This window comes from Kogia breviceps, chromosome 8, assembly GCF_026419965.1.
Source record: "Kogia breviceps isolate mKogBre1 chromosome 8, mKogBre1 haplotype 1, whole genome shotgun sequence".
In the NCBI taxonomy this organism is placed as follows: domain Eukaryota; kingdom Metazoa; phylum Chordata; class Mammalia; order Artiodactyla; family Physeteridae; genus Kogia; species Kogia breviceps.
Window position 1 is genome coordinate 58768180 of NC_081317.1, and position 19745 is coordinate 58787924.

General features: G+C 38.9%; 1 protein-coding gene across 3 annotated transcripts in view; it reads left to right on the forward strand.

The window, feature by feature from the left end:
- Positions 1-7479: 7479 nt before the first annotated feature.
- Positions 7480-19745, forward strand: part of ZDHHC21 (zinc finger DHHC-type palmitoyltransferase 21) — a 62083-nt gene continuing 49817 nt past the window's right edge. The window contains exons 1-2 of one of the 3 annotated variants that reach the window (XM_059071088.2): positions 7480-7703; positions 14964-15098. The gene's annotated coding sequence lies outside the window, so the exon portion shown is untranslated. Of the gene's footprint in view, positions 7704-14963; positions 15099-19745 lie in introns of those variants that run through there. The other 2 variants (XR_009336856.2, XM_067041481.1) reach the window with 2 other exon arrangements.

Below are 19745 nucleotides of genomic sequence, written 5' to 3' on the forward strand. Positions count from 1 at the left end.
AGCTAACTAGTTCTTAACCTTGGCTGTGTATTAGAATTATCCATGAGCATTTTAAATACAGAAATTCTGTTCTAATAGTTGGAGGTGCAGCAGGTAACACTCGATATATTTTTTAAAGCTCCACTGGTGATTTTGCCTCCAGGGCAGATAATGAGTAGGTGGGAGCCACTGCAGAATTCTGGTCACAGGAATTCTGAACACTTGCTCAGACTTCTTCTAGATACAAGAACATCATACTGTTCTCCCAGACCTTCTTGATCCTCCTGTTGTTCTCCACCAAAGCTCTCTTTTAAGTTCTTTAAATTTCATTTTCATGCAATTTATGAGTAGCATTACTCTCGTCCAGTTAACTAAATTGCACTTTTTTGCCCACAGGAAATAGAGGTGTTTAATTGAGTTGATTTTTCTCCCCCAAATCATTTCCTCTTTTTCTCATATACCTATTGCATATATACTTCCATTAGCATTTAGCACTGTAATTCAATAACTCATATTTTAGTGTACCTAAAACTTACTTTGGGTGCTCACAAGCAATGCGTTTCTCGTTTCACACCCAGGGCATCCGATTCACTGGGTCTGAGATATGTTTGGGAGCCTGCATTTTTCCCACTTTTTCATTATGAAGGTTTTCAAACATACCAAAAAGTTGGACAAAATAGATCCAAGAATACCTCCATAGCCTCCACCTTAATTCAACAATTGTTGTTTGCCATATTTGCTTTATCTCTCTGTTTGTATGAATGTGTGTATATGTGTGCTCACTACATATTTTTATATTGTTGAACCGTTCAAAAGTAAATCACAGATATCATGACATTTCACCCTTAATACTCCAGTATGCATCTCCCAAGAATGAGGATGTTTTCCTATGTAATAAAGATAATGATATCGTTATCACTCCTAAGGAAATTAGCAATATTTCCAACATGTTACCAAGTTGTTTGCATTTTAACTGATGTCTCCTGGATCTAGCTCACTCTCTCAAGTATAGAGGTGGGAATTCCTAACTTTATGGTGGGCTAGTGGGGGAGATCCCAGGGGAGCAAGCAGGACTTATGAGACAACCCAAATAAGTCTTGAGTTAGCTCTGAGTAGATTTCACAAATCAGGACACACCAATGTCCCAGCTGGCCAGAAGACCCATTCCACTTGACACAAAGCCTAAAAGAAGCCAGACAGGTCATACAACTCCTAGGGTGCACTCCCTCACACTGGCTTGAACTATAAGAAAGGCGAAATGTTTCCTGCCTTGGGGAACTTCAAAGAAAATCCTCCTGCCCTTATGTTTAAAATAGAAAGTCGGGTGGTGAGTGTACAAAAAGGTATCTACAATCATTAACTACAACCCTAGTTTAAGGGATAAGATTGGTTCCGTGGAAATGATGTTGAATGATTCTCTGCTGTGATTAAAGAGTTAAAATTGTGGTCCAGCATCAGGCTTCAGGGGAGCTGTAAGGAACAGGGATGGTGGGAGTGGTAGCGTGATACTTTTGCATGCTTGCTAATATCGTCTCCATAAAACAGCATCAACTGCTGCTGCTGTACACAGTGTAAGTTTAACATGCTCCTATAATATTTACAGCTGCCCGTAAAAGATTTCAGTGATGACTGTTGGTAATTTCTGTGGCAAGTAATGAATGACAGCACAACCATGATCAGACAGCTTCAGGAAAAAGTCTCTCAGAATGCTGGTATTCACAAATCCAGACCCGAGGATGATTCCTGGCTTCAGGATTTTCTGAACCTAAGGTTGGCACCATTTCATTATTGCCTACATGGTTCTGTAGGGTCGTATCTCCAGGTTCCCCCCAAACAGCAAAAATGGACTAGGAAAAGGTGAGGGGAAAAAGGGGGTCACTTGCTAAAACAGGTATCAGCTTGGGACAGACTTTTTGTTTTTGTAATGCAGTTACAGTGAAAGTTACTCCTTGACTAAGAGAGCAAAGAACAAAGATATCAACAGAAGTGTGTGTGTGTGTGTGTGTGTGTGTGTGTGTGTGTGTGTGTGGTGTGCATGTCTATCAGTTAGGCAGGTATTGCTATCCAAAGCAGCACAGGTATTTAATAAACCCAAGATGTGGTCAGTGCATTCTAACAGTTCATCAGTCTTTCAGATTTGCTTGCACTGAATTCCTCAATTATGCATTTGCTTGCCTCCTGCTTTTCTCCACGGTGACCCTCTGCGCCTGCATTACCTATGGAATTTTCCCAGGCATCTCTATTTGGTGGTGCACCCATGTCAATTACTTTTTTTTTTTTTAACCACCTAAGGCTACAGCTTCCTGCTGTGGCACTGCAGGGTGTCAAAAGGTGAAATGCCTCGTGGCCTCAATTTTTTCATCTATATTAGATGTAGATTCCATGAATCCAAAGTAGGTCTGTTGAGTTAGTGTATGTGGAAACCAACAAAAGTTAATCCTCTAAAGTGTTTTACAGCCATAAGTACTATTATGCAGAGCAGCAGAAAGTACTATTTTTATTATCTCTGGCATCTGGGTTTTCTTTGAAGGACGTAGAAATGGTTTTATCCCCCTAGTCAGCATTATCTCTACATGAGCCACGTGGGCTGTCCCATTTAGTCTCCTCATCCCCTGTCCTAGTGCTGAACATTCCCCTATTTTCTTTCCCTTTCAGAAAGCCCAGCACCTCCTGTTCTTGTGTCTGCACAAAGATGGAAGCCATTGAATTTTAACTCTTAGCCTCCCTCCTCTCCCCTTCAAGATTTCCCACTTGGTCACCTTCTGGCTCTTCTTTGCTCTGACTTTGAGAATTAAGTAGCTGTTTCTTCTCTACCAAACGAAACCCTCCTATTTGGACTCTTGATTCTACTGGTGCTCTGCCCTTCACTTTGTTTAAGCTCCCAATTCTAAATTGTCTTCGTCTTCTCTGTTTTTATGGTCTTGTCTTGTCTTGGAGGTTTTCTCCATCTCTTTTTGCTGTTTTCTTTATAATAACATTTCTCGATGAAAATCTCACTCAATCTTTCTCTGTCATGCAAAGAGGTCGGCATCATCAAAATTGCCCTATTTTTAATAAGTTGTTTGCATTGAATCAGGGCAGAACTTGCCATCATCTTTCTAGACCCATTTTATTTCTGTCTTGGAATTCCGTTAATTCCATTTACTTAGAATAAGCTGTTTTCTGAAAATACCACTCACAAAAATAGTTTTTAAAAGCATTTAAAAACCTTCTATTTCAATCCATATTTCTCTAAGGGATGAGGGAGATCTGCCCAAGGCATCACTTCCTCCCATGTTGGAAGAGTCCACGTGTGAAACTGCTGAGTCTCATTGCTGAGAATGGCAGCTACTTTGCTGTGCCTTTGACACAGAAAGGGAGACCTCTTTCATGAAGAACCTTGACTTTTGAGTCCTGACAACAGGTACCTTTCATTATCAAATGGGTTCTTAAAACTTACTCAGCCAAAGACTACCAGGAACAAGTCTGTAGCATGAAAAAAAGCAGATTTATTGCCTTGGAAAAAGGGAGGCACATCAGAGGAGTGCCTGCTGCTAGACAAGCAGGAAGAGGTAGGCATCTTTGGTGAACTGGGCTCTCACTGAAGGACTTTGAAGATGGTCTAAGAGAAGCAGGGATCAGTTTTGCATTGGTTGTTGTTTTGAGGTACGATTAGAAAAAGAGGCAATTAACTAGGAACTGGGTGTTGTCATGAAGTGAAGGTGTCAAAATGACTGAGCAATTGGGTATCCCTAGTACGAAAAGAAAATAGCACGTGGTCTGGGGCATCACTGGTCAGTAACCACCCAAAGAGAGGGTCGTTATTGTAATTTCTAACTGCTGCTTGATCTTGGCAGAAACAGTGTTTTCTACTAATGTTGCAGCTGCCTTCATCTGTGTCTGTCCTCCCAGCCTGATTAGTGGCAGGGCTTTTTTCTTTTTTTCTCTTTTCAGTCCAAGTTGGTTTTCCCTCTTTCAATTCCAAACAGATTTTAACTCTTTCAGCATCCCAGACTCTAAACTCACTGAAACACATTTCCCCACCTAACCAATTGTAAGTATTTGGGTTCATCTTGATTTAACTCAATAGAAAACTCTAGAGCAAACATCAAGCAACCTTAAAAAGTTGAGGCAAAGCCACGTGGTTTCACTCACAGGTTCCAATTTAGGATATTTAGAACTTTTCCAAATGCCCCACCGCTCTGCCTTTTGATGATGCCACTGTCCTCACAAATAGTCTTTCCAGATTAGAGTAGGTCTATTACCCTACTCCGAAAGCTTAATGGCTCCTCATTGGAAATCTCATTGTCTTTGAAGATCACCATGGTTTAGCTCTGTTCTACCTTTCCATTCACCTCTCTTTCTATGTGTTTCACATTTGAGCCACATCAGAGCGACACTTGTACTTCTACACTTCCATGCCTTAGCTTACACCTTCCCTCATCCTGGAGGGATCCTCTGTCCCAATCAAAATCCTATTCTCACTTATCTGATGCAAGAACTTTCTCCAGAAGCCACTCCTGAATCACCCTGTTGACACTACCAGCTGCTTCTTTAGCATTCCCATAGCACTTTGTTTACGCCTCTGGTTAGCATTGCTTTTCTTCGGTCTCCTAAGAATGCAGTGTTTTTTAGAGTTATCCTTGATATTTGTGGGGGGAAAGTGTTATTTCACAGACTCTCTACGTCCTGGGGACCATAGAACTGTCTACATTCTTAACCTGAAGTTCATGACTTCATCTCTGGGGACATGGGAAGGTGAAGTATCTTGTGAAACTTTATGTATACATCTGTATGTACATGTTATATAATTGTGTAACTTGTTGGGAAGAGGGTCTACAACTTTCAGCAGATGCTCAAAGAGATGTGTAACCCCAAAGAGGTTAAGAATAACTATTAGAATATTAGACTGTTGTGGAATGGGCACTCTGCCACTCAAACAGATGGGGGAGAGGACTACAAGCAACCCAGAAATCATGGATGTGCATCAAATGTGGGTGCTTAGGGCATGGTACCCAGCTGGGCAGGTGGAGAACGCTATCCACCCAAAGCTGCCAAGGGCTACTTGCCAGTACTGATTAAACTCTGGACTGTACTTTCACTGACTTTAGGAAATTGCAATAAAATTCTATCTTCCCCAGTCAAGGCATAGCAACACAGTCATTGGCTGAGTTTGTCCACATAGATGCCCTGACCGTGCCTTTGTTGAGAAGCCAAATTGGCAGTGGCAGCAATGCTACTTGTCCTCATCTACTTTTTCTATTCCCAGATAAATATTAGTTTGATTAATAATCACATTTCATTCAGTCACAGGCACCATGAAGACTAAAATTCTGGAGGAAAAAAATAGTGCATGACATATATCTTTTCTCCATCCTTAGACTAAATAGAAAATCTCCTCAAAAGGATTATATGATGCCATGTCTTCCTATTCTCTCACTTTAACACAGGTGTCTAAGTATATGGGTTGTGAGACAATACAGTCAATGTTGAGCATGAATGATAGAACTATGAATTGACCTTCAGTGCAAGGGATAGGCTCTTGATGATACTGCCCATGAGAAAAAGACTCATGATTTTGAGAATGTTTTTCTTGCCACTTCTCTCCTTCCATGCCTTTCTTAGAAAATTCCCTGTGGAACTGATTTTGCTAATAATAGGTTGGCATTAGAAAAAGGCATGAAAAATATGTACACTTCCAATAGTCATGTGCATTCACATGCCCATCAGCTAAGTCTCATTTTGGCACCTGTTGAGATGACACAGCTTATTCTCTCTCACAAGGGTATGCTAAGAGAGAGCAAGAGCATATGCTATTCAGTACCAGGGTTTAGGGTGCAAAACTCCATGTTTCCTCTTCCTCAAAGTGACTAGTTATCATTATTACTTCTTTCTTTTCAAACAAACCCAGTTACAAAATCCTACTACAGCAAAAGCATTATGAAAATCAATGATAATTCTTCCAAAAGCAAGTGTGACTACCTTCAAACCTAGCTATTCGTGAAGGAGCTTAGTTCTCAATCTGAAAAGCAATAAAACTTGCATATAGCCAGATCAACCCCTACCAATGAGTTCCTTTGGAATTAACAGATAATATTTTAACTCAGTAATTTTAAAATGAGCATGCATTAGAATCATCTAAAAGGCCTGTTAAAATACAGATTGCTGGGCTTCACCCCCAAAGTTTCTGATCCAGTAGATCTGGGGTGGAGCTGGAGAATGTGGCTTTCTCATGAGTTCTGAGGTGATTCTGATGCTACTGGTGTGGGAACCACACGCTGATAACCACTGATGTAGTACTTTAAAGTTGCGAGGTATTGGTAATTAATTCAGAAACCAGGACATATAACATGTTTTAAACTACCTAGTAATACAAGGTAACATAAGGGTCCAAAATAAGCTACAGTGTGTGTGTGATATTGAGAAAGAGGGAACTCTGGGCTGGCAGGATTTGAGCTGACTCCCAAGTCCAGATGAAATTAAGATCATCAGAGAGGAAGGTGGAGGGCACTGTAGGATGGGCAAAATAATCAAGTTAGTTCGAGGTAAGACTGGAGGGGTAGGTAGGGACCAGTTTGTGGAGAACGGCTTTCCATGCCATTCTATAAAGAGTTCAGATTTTATGTAGCAGGTAATATTTCTTCCGTTCCCACATTATTCCTCCCATGGCATGCAGTCACAAAGCTCTAGTTGCAGGTTACTGCAAACATTTTAACTTTCCCAAAGTACTGTTCAGCTGAGGTGAGTGGGGAGAGGGAAGGTTTTAGCATATCTCTGATGTTTGATGAAGATACGAATTGATATTGGGAGGTGGATTATTTGCAGTGTAGAGTCAATTTATTTTTCCTAGGTTGCAGGGATGGGAAAGCCAGCAACTTTTGGATGGCATCTGAAACACTAAGTAAAGCTTGTTTCAGTATGAATTTTGGTTGCCAACAGGAATAGGAAAAAATCATGGATGCCTTGGGCAACTGTGGGTCTTGAAGTGGGAACGACCATTCACTAGAGGCCAGTGCTTTTCAAACTTTAAGGTGCACGTGTAGGAATCATTTGTAGATCTTGTTAAAATACAGATACTGATTCAGCAGGCCTGAAATGGTGCATTTCTAACAAGTTCCCAGAGGATGCTGATGCTGGGGACTGCAATTTGAAGCAAGGTACCAGAGGACATCCAGAGCGCGTTAGGGGTAGAGAGGCCCGTGGGGCATCTCTCCCGAAGTACGGAAGGAGGATAAATGCGATCCTTACAGAAGGGCCCTTCTCTAGTCACTCAGGAGAGCAGGGACAATGGTGTGGAAGGAGGAGAGCGTGGGCAGAGCTGGGAAGGTGGCAGCCGGGGAAGGCGGCGGCGCCGAGGTGCGTCAGGTACGGGTGTTCGGGTGATGGCTGTCCGACAGGGCACGCTGCTGCGGCGCGTCTTCGTGCGCTCGAGGCGCGATTTCTGGTGTTTAGGCCCTCAGCGGCTCCCATCGCGGCTCCCGGGCGCCCAGCTGGGACCGCGGCGGCGGCGGCGGCGGCGGCGGAGGCAGCTGGTCACTCCACCGCGCGGGCGGCGCACACCTAACCCGCCGGCCCCGGCGCTCTGGCTCCCGGAAGCGGAAGGGGAGCGAAGCCCGGCTTGGGCGGTGGCGGCGGGACTAGAAGAGGAGGAGGAGGAGGCGGAGGGGGAAGAAGCGGAGGTGGAGGGGGAAGAGCCGTCGGCGGCCGCGAGAACAGCGGCGGGGAGAGGCGAGCCCCCGGCGCCGGTGAGTGTGTGCAGGCGCGAGAACGCCACGGCCGCCCCCGGCCCCTGCAGCCCGGCGCCCGGCCGCCCGCCCCTGGCTGCGCTCCTGTTCCCTGCCCGCACCTGCCCTCGCTCCCGCTCAGAACCCCGGGTCTTCTGCGTGCCCTGCCCGCCTGGGGCCTGGCCTTTCTCCCAGCATCTTCAGCCAGAGCTGCAGCCGCCCGCCAACTGCCCCTCCTATAACTGGTGGTGGGTGGGTTCGTGCTCCATTCAAGATGATTTGGGGTAGTTTTTCGTGTGTGTGTGTGTGTGTGTGTGTGTGTGTGTTTAATTTTTAAAAAAACCTGTGCCCTGAGCTTCTCTCGTGTGAACTGTAGTTTCCCTCTCTGTACCCGCGCCCGGAGACCTGCGTAGGGATCTGGGATTTATCCTTGCCATCACAGCCTTTCATTCATTTCCAGATCGCTGGGTGAGGCTTCAGAAGGCTTACAGGAGGAGAAATAGTTTGCTCCTTTACTGACCTTCTGCCTCCCTCCCCCAGATTCAAGTGTGGTTTTAAGAAAATGGCTTATGGATGGCAGCAGTTTGCACTTGTTACCATTCACTGTAATAGACCGCTAGATTTTAACTGGAGAGTCCATTTAAAGTTGTGGTCTTTCTCAAGCTGTATTTGGGGCGTATTTTAAGATCCCTTGTGAGTCAGTGGAGGATGTCTGTATCTCTAGGGCTAAGAGAACCTGACCAGTTTATTACTTGAAAATATTGCAATATAACAGTCTATAAAAGTACAAGAGGAAAAAAAAATCAAGGTAGTTGTGAGCGGGTCATAAATCATAGTGTAAAGTTACAGTGAAAAATCATGACGACTAACGATAATTAAGCACGCAGCTTAAAAATATTTGTCAAATGGATCCAAGGCCTAATATGTGTACTTTAAAAAATTCACTGCCTTCCTTGTAGTAAAAAGTAATAATAATTATCATCTGATGATTGCTTAGTATATGCCATTCCTGGACTAAAAGGCTTTTGGTGTAATAGCTTGTTAAATCCTTCCAACTCTTTAGATTTTATTTATTTTAAAGATAAAATCCAGAGAGATGCTTTATTTTGCCGTAGGTGTGCTAAGTTGTCACATTTCAAAAAAGGGTTTTGAAGAGATGAGAAATCAGTTGGAAAGAAGGAACCAAATGATTTGGTGTCCTGGAAAGAAAAACTAGATTTTAGTTCCATTGCTGTCACAATTTAGCTGTGGGGTCATGGGTAGGTTAGTGACCCATGCCATTTTTCATCTATACAACCAGGAAGTCAGGATAAATTCTTTAAGGCTTATTTTAGCTTTCCCATCCTTACTTGGTATATGCTAAGTTTGTAAATAATTTAAGAACTTTTAACATGTTAAAGTTACTTTTAAAACATTTACCTGAAGAAGTATTAGTAAAATTATATCAAAATATAACCAAAAAATGTATAATTCCATACTTTTAGAATAATATTTGGTGTAGTACTATTCCAGAATTCCTCATTTCGGAGGTAAAACAATAGGATTATATTAAGTCCCTTCAAACTGTTGTGACTTCTGTTAAATTTAATGTACTTTCGAAGCCGTAGTTGGAATAAATGAACTAGAGCATATTTTAAATAAAACGGTGTCACACTGCCTATCTCTGGGGTGTTTTACTTAATAAAAAGAAATTTAAGCATTTAAAAATGCAAACATGTAACCATCAGCTTAACAGATATGTTCTAAAGAAGTAACCAGTGAACCATAAAATTTTTTACTTCTTATTTACTCACTGCCTGATTTCTCTAATTCATAGAGACTGATTCAGAACGTGTGGAAAAGCACATGGATAAAATAATGTCGTGTATTAGTGAAGAAATGAATTTAGAAGTCTATTAATGTCTCCATGGAGCTTTTTTTTCAGGAATTGTGATTGAATGTGAGTCAATAAATCTTTTTCAGTGTAGAAGGCTACATAGTGGCATTATCAATACTACCAGGCACAACATGGAAGGTGGAGGAAAAGGTATTTTTATTACCAGGAAGTTGTTCCTTAAGCTCAGTTTTACTTTTATATTAAGGAATGAAGACATTGCAATATAGCAGTCTATAAAAGTACAAGAGGAAAAAAAAATCAAGGTAGTTGTGAGCGGGTCATAAATCATATCAGAAATCATAAATCATTACTTCAGTAAAACATTAGGGCTCAGTTTCAACTTTTGAAATGCACTAAATATAAACGGCATCGTAGCATGTAGTAGAATAATCAATGAATTAATACCTCTTATTAAAGTTGAAAATGTTTTGATTTGAATCAGTAAAAAATATAGGTGAATGACATGAAGAAAAATGGAAAAACACCAGTCTTGCTTATTATCAGAGTAGTGATTTTTTTTTTCTTTATTGGAGTATAATTGCTTTACAATGGTGTGTTAGTTTCTAATTTATAACAAAGTGAAGTCAGCTACACATATGTCCCCATATCTCCTCCCTCTTGCGTCTCCCTCCCACCCTCCCTATTCCACCCCTCTAGGTGGTCACAAAGCACTGAGCTGATCTCCCTGTGCTATGCGGCCGCTTCCCACTAGCTATCTGTTTTACATTTGGTAGTGTATATATGTCCATGCCACTCTCAGAGTAGTGATTTTTTTGGTTAAGAATATTTGGTAAATTGAGTTAGCCTAGTTTAAGAAGCATATCTTAATAGACATGAAATAGCACTGCTCTCCATGGTAGCTACCTTCCCCCAAATATCTTAAAGTGATGGTAGATTATTTACTTATTTCCCTCTTTTGATGTACCGTGGGAAAAATATGTGTTTTCAAAGTTTATCTTCTGCCTTTTAGGCCTCCTCTTTCCCTGTGCTTTTCCTCTCAGGTAGATTGACTTGATCCATTTAACAGACTGAATAAGTTTCTGCTCTCTTCATCTATCTGTTGCTGCCACTTCCACAAAAGGGCAAGTTAGGTAAAAATTAGTATTTTACTACTTACTGATTCATTCAATTTTAACTTAATGTGCTCCACTGTGATCTCAACCAGGCTTCTGATTTTAAGCCTTTTATCTGTAATTATGGAATGAATAACTTTTTTACCTGCTGCAGGATTTTCACCTTCAGCAAGCAAGGAGAGATTTTTTTCTTTTAGTGTTATTGGTTTTAAATCATGCCTGCTCTGGTAAAGCCTGGTGTGAAGTATATCTAATTTAGCCTTTTGTTTTTTTGTTTTTTTCAATCTGTTGTTGGTGCAGTGGGTACTAGATAGGGGTAAGTAGCTGGCTTGCCTTTCCTCCTGGAAGAACATGTCTGATTCACACCCAGGAAATGCCAGAGCCTAATTTCTGATTTTTACTGTAGCTGAAGTTTTTTCCTTGTGCTGTTTTTGGAGCAAAGGTTACCTGTGCCTTCTGTTCCTACCCTGCATTTAACTCCGGTTCTTCCCTTGCCTGTCCTGTCCTTTTTCCCACACCCATACCTTCCTAAATGAAGAGTCCTGCCTAGACATTTTGTACTGATTGAAACAGTATTTGGTAGTCTTTAATTCATATCATCACACACTTTCCCAGTTATTTTTGCTTTTTGTTGGGAGATTCTGAAGAAGTGTGTCGTTGTAGTGCAATACTTTTAATAAAGGTATTAATTTACATTTTTTTCACTCACGAGGCGGATACACAGAAGAGCAACAGCTTATGTTCAGTTCTGCCCAGAACATAGTGATTTAAAGACTTGTTCTAGGAAGTGGATTCTTGAAACCATTGATGGTATAGGTTTGATATGCTTTGACACTTTGTCTACCCACATTTTAATAGAGTCTTCCTGGAGAACTCAGCAATTGGGTCAGAATTCCCTACTTTAATTCTGCATTCTTCCTTAGCTTTTGAAATCACATCCTGATTTTCTGCCATGCTTCATTGCTTAATTTCCCAGTCCTTCCACTTTTACCTGAAAGAGATTTAGTTTACAGGCTTTAGTTCAGTCACTCCATTTTAGATAAGATCTCTATTTTTGGTTTTCTGCTTGAAGAGACCTCATGCCAGCCTTGTGGAAATACAGCCTCCCTACATGCTTATAGTGTGATGTGAGGGAAAAGGCTGTGTACTGTACTATCTGAGGTTTCTCATCTCTGACAAGTAGTTCTCAGACTTCAGTGTTAGAGAAGGTAGGCAGCTGGGTATAGTTAAATTGTATTTAATGATGGTGACTCAGAAACACTGTTTCATCCTGGAGTTTGTAAGACTAGATGTACACTCATCTTTAGTACCCCCTGTCCTCCACCCCTCACAAACGCCCCTTCAAAGTTGCCATTGTTAGAGGTGTTTATCATTTGCCAGGCAATTTCTCTTTTAAGTATGACAACCACCTTGTGTGTTGATATTTTTATTACCATTTTAGAGATGGTTAAACCGAAGCTTGAAAAGAAACTGAAGTTTGGAGAGGCTAATAAGAGGCTGTTTCATAATTTGAATGTGGCTCTCTTACGTGTCTGTATAAGATTAATTTCCTACTCTATTGAAATAAACTGAATACCTCTGATGTTTTAAAAATTGGATTACCTCTTTGGCTAATTATTAAAGACAGCTATATCCTGATATTTTAAGTAGAATTACTTGACCAATTTTTCAGAGTTGATAAAATCAGAAATTAAATAGCTGTATAAATATGTAGGATTCATTTTAAGCTGCAGTTATAAGGTTTAACTTTTATGTATTTTAAAATTTTATATATTTGTATATTAACCATTTTGTTTTGACCCTGGGGGGGGATTTTTTTTTGGTTTGCCCTGTAAATTGTTGATTGCAGTCTCAGATGTAGCAATGTTAAAAATACTTAACATTTTGTAGTTATAGAACTTTGAGATATTCTTTGTTATCACAAAATTTCTTGGGTTTTTAAGACTAGAATTGCTTTTATATCACATGGGTGAGATTTGATTCCACAGTGATGGTGATGCTGAACTAGATAAAATGTTCATCTCATTTTGGATGCTATGGCTGTGCTGTAGTTCTGATAACTGTAAATGTAAAGTAGGATTTTTTCTTTGATTTTAAGCCAGTGAGTGACTAGGGTTTGACTCATGGATGGTTGACTTCTGCTGTTACCTAATGTTACTGATGGAAACTACTGTTTTCCTGCAACAGTAAGAAGCCACCCTAGAGTCATAGCCTTAGCAGCATTACTGACTTTGGCCATGTTTCAGAGCACTTCATTGTACCACACTTAATTCTGCTTGAGATCTTTTCTAGAAGAAGATGAATTCATTCATTGCCACTAGAGTAGCAGCTCCTTTACTAAATCATTCTGTATTTTGTCTCTAAGAAGCAAATGTGCAGCCAAAGAGACCACTTTAAATTAGCTTAGAAAGTTAGAGTATAAACAAGTTATATTTCACAAACTAACAATCATGGACCATAGAAAAAGTGACCGTGGGAGAAAGTACAGTTTAAAAAAAAAGTCTGTAAGGGGAATGGAAATGTAATGATAATGATTTTGATGTTTTTTCCCACATCCTCAGTATGTAATAGATTCCTATTGCTATGGTAATAAGCAGTATGCATAACAAACTCACAACTTGTCCTTTATTTCCTTTCTTGGAGAATGGTACCACCATTCACCTAGACCCTAAGCCAAAAACTTGGGAGTCATCCTAGCATCTGCCCTTTGCATAATTGATTACCATGTCCTATCAGTTTTACTCATTAAGTTCTTATTCTGCCCTTTTCCAGCATACCTCCTGTCTTAAGTGTTCCTTCTTCACCCCCCTCCCCTCCCCACTTCCTTTAGAAGTTACTGCTTTGGGGGTACTTACCATGTACCCTCATTTCTCACCTGAATAACCAGTAAGCCTAGCTTATTCCATGTAGTCAGTCTTGGAGCTTTATCCATCCACCCAAGTTCATTCTTCAAAGTGTTGCTCTTCTTTCCAAAATGCACATTTCATCATGGCATTCTTCTGCCTTTAATCCTTCAGTACTTTCCAAATACTATCTTCAGGGTGAAGTCCAAACTCATTGGCATGGTTTAACAGTGTTTTTTATTCTTAGATCACTCTCTTCTTGTAGGTCATGAAATCAGTCTAGTAGGCTGTGACCAGCATTATATATTTTTATTAAAGTGAAATATAACAAAATAGTACAGTATCAGAGCACGTCACACATAGGGTGAATATCACTTCATTAAACTTTTTCAGTTATATATTTTATATATGTGAAATATATACTCACATATCTCATATATTTCTGTGTATATATTACCAGATGTCCTGAACTATATTTCTTAAAGATGCTTGTGGTCGAAAGGTTAAACACATTTTATCCCATTCTTCTATATGCAATGACTCTAGTCATTTCAGTTTACTTAGATTTTCTTTGTGTGCCCTTATACCTTTGTGTACTCTGCTCTCTTGTTTAGAAGAGCCTCCATTCTTCATCCACAGGTTTTACTCTCTCCAGAAATCTTTTCCTGATGGTAACTTACCAAAAGAAATAAATTTTTTATTGCAACCTCATACACACAAATATTTACATAACTGAAAAGTTCCATGAACCAATACCCTTCCTGTATGAGATGCATTATTGCCCCCTTGCCCTCTGTCTTACTTTGTCTTACTTGGTATTGATCATGTCTGTTTACTAGTTTGTCTCTGTTGAGAATAGGGATGGTCTCTTTTTTATCTATAACAGTGCCAAGGCGTAGTAATATAGATAGTGATTGAATTAGTGAGATACTGAATCAGTATATGTTTTCTAGAACTCTTTACAGTATTATTGTTTAAGCCTGAACTGTAGAAACTAACTTTAATGGTTGATTCTCTTAATGGTTTCATTATAGGAGGATAACTTTTTTCCTTAAAACATTTAAACTAATATGTACTTCTATTTTAAACTCTTTATTTTATGTTTATCAATTGTGATTAGATAGTCCAGGCCTAATATCTTGATAGATATTACATTGGATTTTTTCACATCAGTGACCTCAGAATTTATTGTCATTTTGTGATTTGTGGTAAGTTTGATGAAGTCCAAATGCTGGACATTTAATACTAATTTGATTTTATGGGAACTGAGTGGTTTCAAAAGAGAGAACGTTCGTGTATAACGGTAATCAAATAAATATTTTGGGGGGCTGGCTGGATTAGACATGAAAGCATAGAATTAAGTGGAGTTGAATCATTTTATTTCTAAATTTAAATGATTTTTTGTAATTGACATTTTTATGGTTAGAATATTCAGTTGCTTACAGTTTTTATCTTTGTTGTGAGATATTATTTGTTAAACCATTAATAGATTCGCACGGAGAACTGCTCATGAGGAGAGATCCATTTGTTGGGATGCAATTAAAAAAAAAAGAATGAATCAAAATAAAACCTCTAAATGCAAGTACCAGAAAAATTACAACACATCTCAGTGAATTTGCAGGTGGTAAGTGCATTTAAGTTTACTGGGAATATGTTTCTGAATTGTGTGGCGTAGTATCCTTAAAATATTTAGATGAATTTAACAATCTTTCATTTGCAAAAAAAATAATAGTTACTTTATGTTTATATAAAATTTTTCATATTAAATTTTAACTACACATTTTCTTAAATAAGGATTTTTTCCATAGAGAAAAACATCTGTAAATAATACAAGTTTCAGAAACATCTTCCTGAATTATAAGTTTTTTTTTTTTCCTTCGGTACGCGGGCCTCTCACTGTTGTGGCCTCTCCTGTTGCGGAGCACAGGCTCCGAAAGCGCAGGCTCAGCGGCCATGGCTCACGGGCCCAGCCTCTCTGTGGCATGTGGGGTTTTCCCAGAACGGGGCACGAACCTGTGTCCCCTGCCTCGGCAGGCGGACTCTCAACCACTGTGCCACCAGGGAAGCCTCTGAATTATAAGTCTTATATGGCTTTACAGCTGATGCTTCTGTGCTGCATTATTAAAGATATTAATTTTAAAAGCATTTCATGTAAGGATAATACATAGTGATAAAGAGAGACTAAAAGTAAAAATTTTGTTTGTGAGGTTGTAATGTAGAATCACAGCTCATTGGCTATCTTTATTTTTCAGTTGGTCGAGAAGAACTTAAAAGTGCATATGTCTATTAATAAACTTACATGAACACATAAATATATATATAAAATGTGATAGCATTCTTTCTCACTACTCTTTCCTTCCTCAGCCCAGTGGTAACCACTGTTAACAGTTTGGTAGATGTGTTTCCTTCCACCCATACAGAAATTACTTATACATATTTTTTTTCTAACAAAAAAAGAATCATGTTATACAATGTACATCTGAATACCCATCACCTAGATTGTACAACTAATATTTTACTGAACTACATCACATACTCATCCATCTCTCTGTCCACACATCAGTCCACTTGTTGGGGGGATCCATTTGAAAGTAAATTGCAGACATCAGTATCCTTCCTTCCCCCTCTCCCCAATAATACAGCATCCGTATGGTTAACTGGAGTTCATTATTCGTTTAAAGCGTTTTTTTAAAGGTGAATTTACATACCATGAAATGCACCAATCTTAAGTGTATTGCCCTTTCAACAAATGTATCACCTGTGTATCTCAGACTCGTGTTAAGATAGAGATCTTTATCAGCACCCCAGAAAGTTCCCTTATGCTTTTTCCTAGTTGGTTTTTATCCTCCCCTCCCTCCAGGAAGCTACTTTTAGGTTTCCCCACACCATAGATTTTGCCTATATAATTTGCCTCTTTTCACTCAACACTATGCGTGGGTAGCCATATGCAAATCTAGATCTACTTCGTTTTTTTCTTCTTTAAAAATTGCAGTAGCTTGGAAATAGTCTACACTATGGATGTATTATAATTTATAGTATATGACCATTCCCTTCCCTGTACATGGGCATTTAGGTTGTGCCATATTTTTGTGATTACAAATAGTGCTATATAGAACATCCTTGTATGTGTATATACCTGTTCACTCTAATGAATACTTTTGTAGATATTACTAGAAATAAAACTGCTGGGTCAAAAAGTTTGACATTTTAATAGACACTGCCAGATTGCCCTCCAAAGATGATTTTATCAGTTTACATGCATGTCAGCAATGGATGAGATTGTGCTTTTCTCTGTTGCCTTTCAACATTGGGTGTCACCTGTGTTTCTAGAATTTTGTCAGTACGAAGGGTAAAAAATATACCTAGTGATTTCACATTTTCCTAATCAGTAATGATTAACCACTGGATTTTTTTTTTCTTTTGTGAATTGCCTCTCTGTGTATTTACTTTGTATGACTCTTACTAGTCATATGGTATATTCTTTTCTTCCAGGGATGCTTTGTCTTTTAATTTTGTTTCTGGTGTGTTTTGAGCTTCAGAAATTTTAATCTTTATGTGGTCAAAGGTGGCTTATGGGTCTTGTTGAAGATCTTCCTCATTCTAAGATTATAAAACCACTTGCTATATTCTTCTACTAGTTTTGCTTTTTATTTAGAATTTTGAAGAGAAGGAGAAATCACTGTGAACTAAGGTGCCAGGAAAAATTTCATATGGCGAGTGAGATTCAAATTGACCTTGAAGTATGAGTTGAATTTAAATAGAGTAGACAAAATGGTAGAGACATTTTGGACAGAAGGAATGAGAGAGGGAATATATTTTTCATATTCATGGAACAATAATAAGACCACTGGCTGAGGTGGCGAGTCATATAAAACTGCAAGTTTAGAGATATTCATTTGGCTCCATTTCTTGTAAATTATTTTGGCTCACTTTTATCATTTTTTAAAATCTGCATTCTGGTGTTATAGTTTTCTGTCATATAATAGTTTTCTGTCACTTTCTTTTCATAGTGACTTCAGTATTCTTCCTGAGGAAAATATGTGGTGAAATTTTGTTGCCTGAAAAGGCAAAAAAGGGAAAGGTGGTTTCCTGCCAGAGTAGTTTGAACATTGTGAATATTTACTAGTCTAGTTTATTAGAGTTGAGTTATAATTTCTTAAAAAAAAAAAAGTCATGCTGTAGTAATTTGCATCATTAATGAAGTGAGAGCACTCAGGTATAGTTACCAGATATCAATCTTCAAAAATGTTGAAATACCAGTGTGTCCACTAGTTACATCAAAGAGTTATGAGCTCACCATTTAATATACAGATTAATGTGTTGGATTCTCTAGCTGATGAAAGTATTTACAGATGCCACCCTTAAGACTGAGTAGCAGCATTGTGTTCAGTTTGGTTGTTGCTCAGAATGTGTAATAGTTTCTGTTCAGCCCTGAGCCACACCTGGTAGATAATAACTTGAGTGGGGTGATCCTGCAACTTTACCAGTTACACGTTTCTGGTTGTAATCTGATTTGGAGCTCTTGGAAGGCTACTGTTTTCTTTTCTACAATCTAGTTGTAAGGATTATGTGGCACTAATTATGTGGATTAATTTTCACTACTCAGGTATTTTAAAAAGTATTCAACATCTTATTTGTTCATTGTTTTATTTTTCTCTCCTTAGCGCACTTTTCCTTGGGGATACTTGTTGTTTTAGAGCTTGTTGTCTGTGTATGTTTATATCCAGGAAAAACAGACACATTTTTAACTTTACTTTTCATTTATAGTTTCTCTTGTGAGGAACTCTTGCAGTGATAAGAAAAATTTGTTATTCTCTGGTAGAGGAGAATAAAAATAGAGTTTAAAAAAACAAATGAGTGTTTGATAATTTTGCTACTTGTTTTGCTGGCTTGTATGCTTTTCTGTTTCTAATACTAATACATTTAGAAATAAGTGATGAAATTACTCTGTTCTGTATAGTTACTAGAATTCATTGTCTGTTTTTTTAGTCGTGAATGGAACTGAAACATTTAAAGAAAGAAAGTACATGAAGTTAATGATATTGGACATGTTGAGAGACAGAGCCTTCTGTCATTCTTTTAGCACTTGATGGTTGGCAAGACTATAAAAGTAAACATTCTTTTTAATGTTTCTCTTTTTAGGTATGTTGATAGCTTGTCATTTTTATTTGAGTTCATTTAGCTTTTAAAATAATCATACCTAGAAAATTAAATCCTCTGTGACTTTCCTCACTTTAATGATACTGATCGGTCTTTTAATTATTAAATTTAAAGGTAATGAAGTTCAACTTTTACTATTTTAAAGGCCTAGGCATTATTCCTATTTAAAAATTCATACGTAAGTGCTAACTGAGACCATATCTGATTTAAAGAGTTGGGTGGTGAGTTTGAGTTCTTGTCTTTTTTTCTGCTGTCCCAGTGTTTCCAGGTTCTAGGGATAATAGGATAGGGGTGTTCTTTTAAAATTAATCCTTAATCTTTTTTTTTCTGTGTCCTGGTAGCTTTGTAACTTTAAAGAACATTGGCAAGGCCTCTAAAGGGTAGTACCCTGAGGCTCTTCCAGCTGATGATAAATTATCCTTAGAATGAAGTAGTCTGGGATATAAGCTGGAAATCTGGGAGTCATCCTCCAGAAGCTTACTGGTTTGATTCTGTTTCTTCAGTTGATCTCTCCAAAACTAATTTTGGCTTTTGCCTTCTCTTAGCCTAAATGATCTTTGTCTTTAATTTCATCCTCCACACCAGAGCTTTAATCCTTTATTTAAAATATAAATCTCGGGCTTCCCTGGTGGCGCAGTGGTTGAGAATCCGCCTGCCGATGCAGGAGACACGGGTTCGTGCCCTGGTCCGGGAAGATCCCACATGCTGCGGAGCAACTAAGCCCGTGAGCCATGGCCGCTAGGCCTGCGCGTCCGGAGCCTGTGCTCCGCAACGGGAGAGGCCACAACAGTGAGAGGCCCGCGTACCGCAAAAAAAAAAAAATAATAATAAAAATAAAATAAAATATAAATCTCATGTTACCTGCCTGCTTTAGTAGCTTTCCAGTGCCTAAGAATGGCATCTTTATATCCATCATGGTATAGCTCTTTATTTCTTACCACTTGCTCTCCACTGAAAGGTTTGTGATTTATCATGGCAGTTTGTAATACCTCCTACAATTTTGGTAGACTCTTGTCTACCTCCTGCTCTTCCTTCTGTTTGCAGTATTGTTGTCACTTTTCTTTGCTTGGATAACTTTTACTCTTTTAAGATTGAACTCAGCTCACTCCCC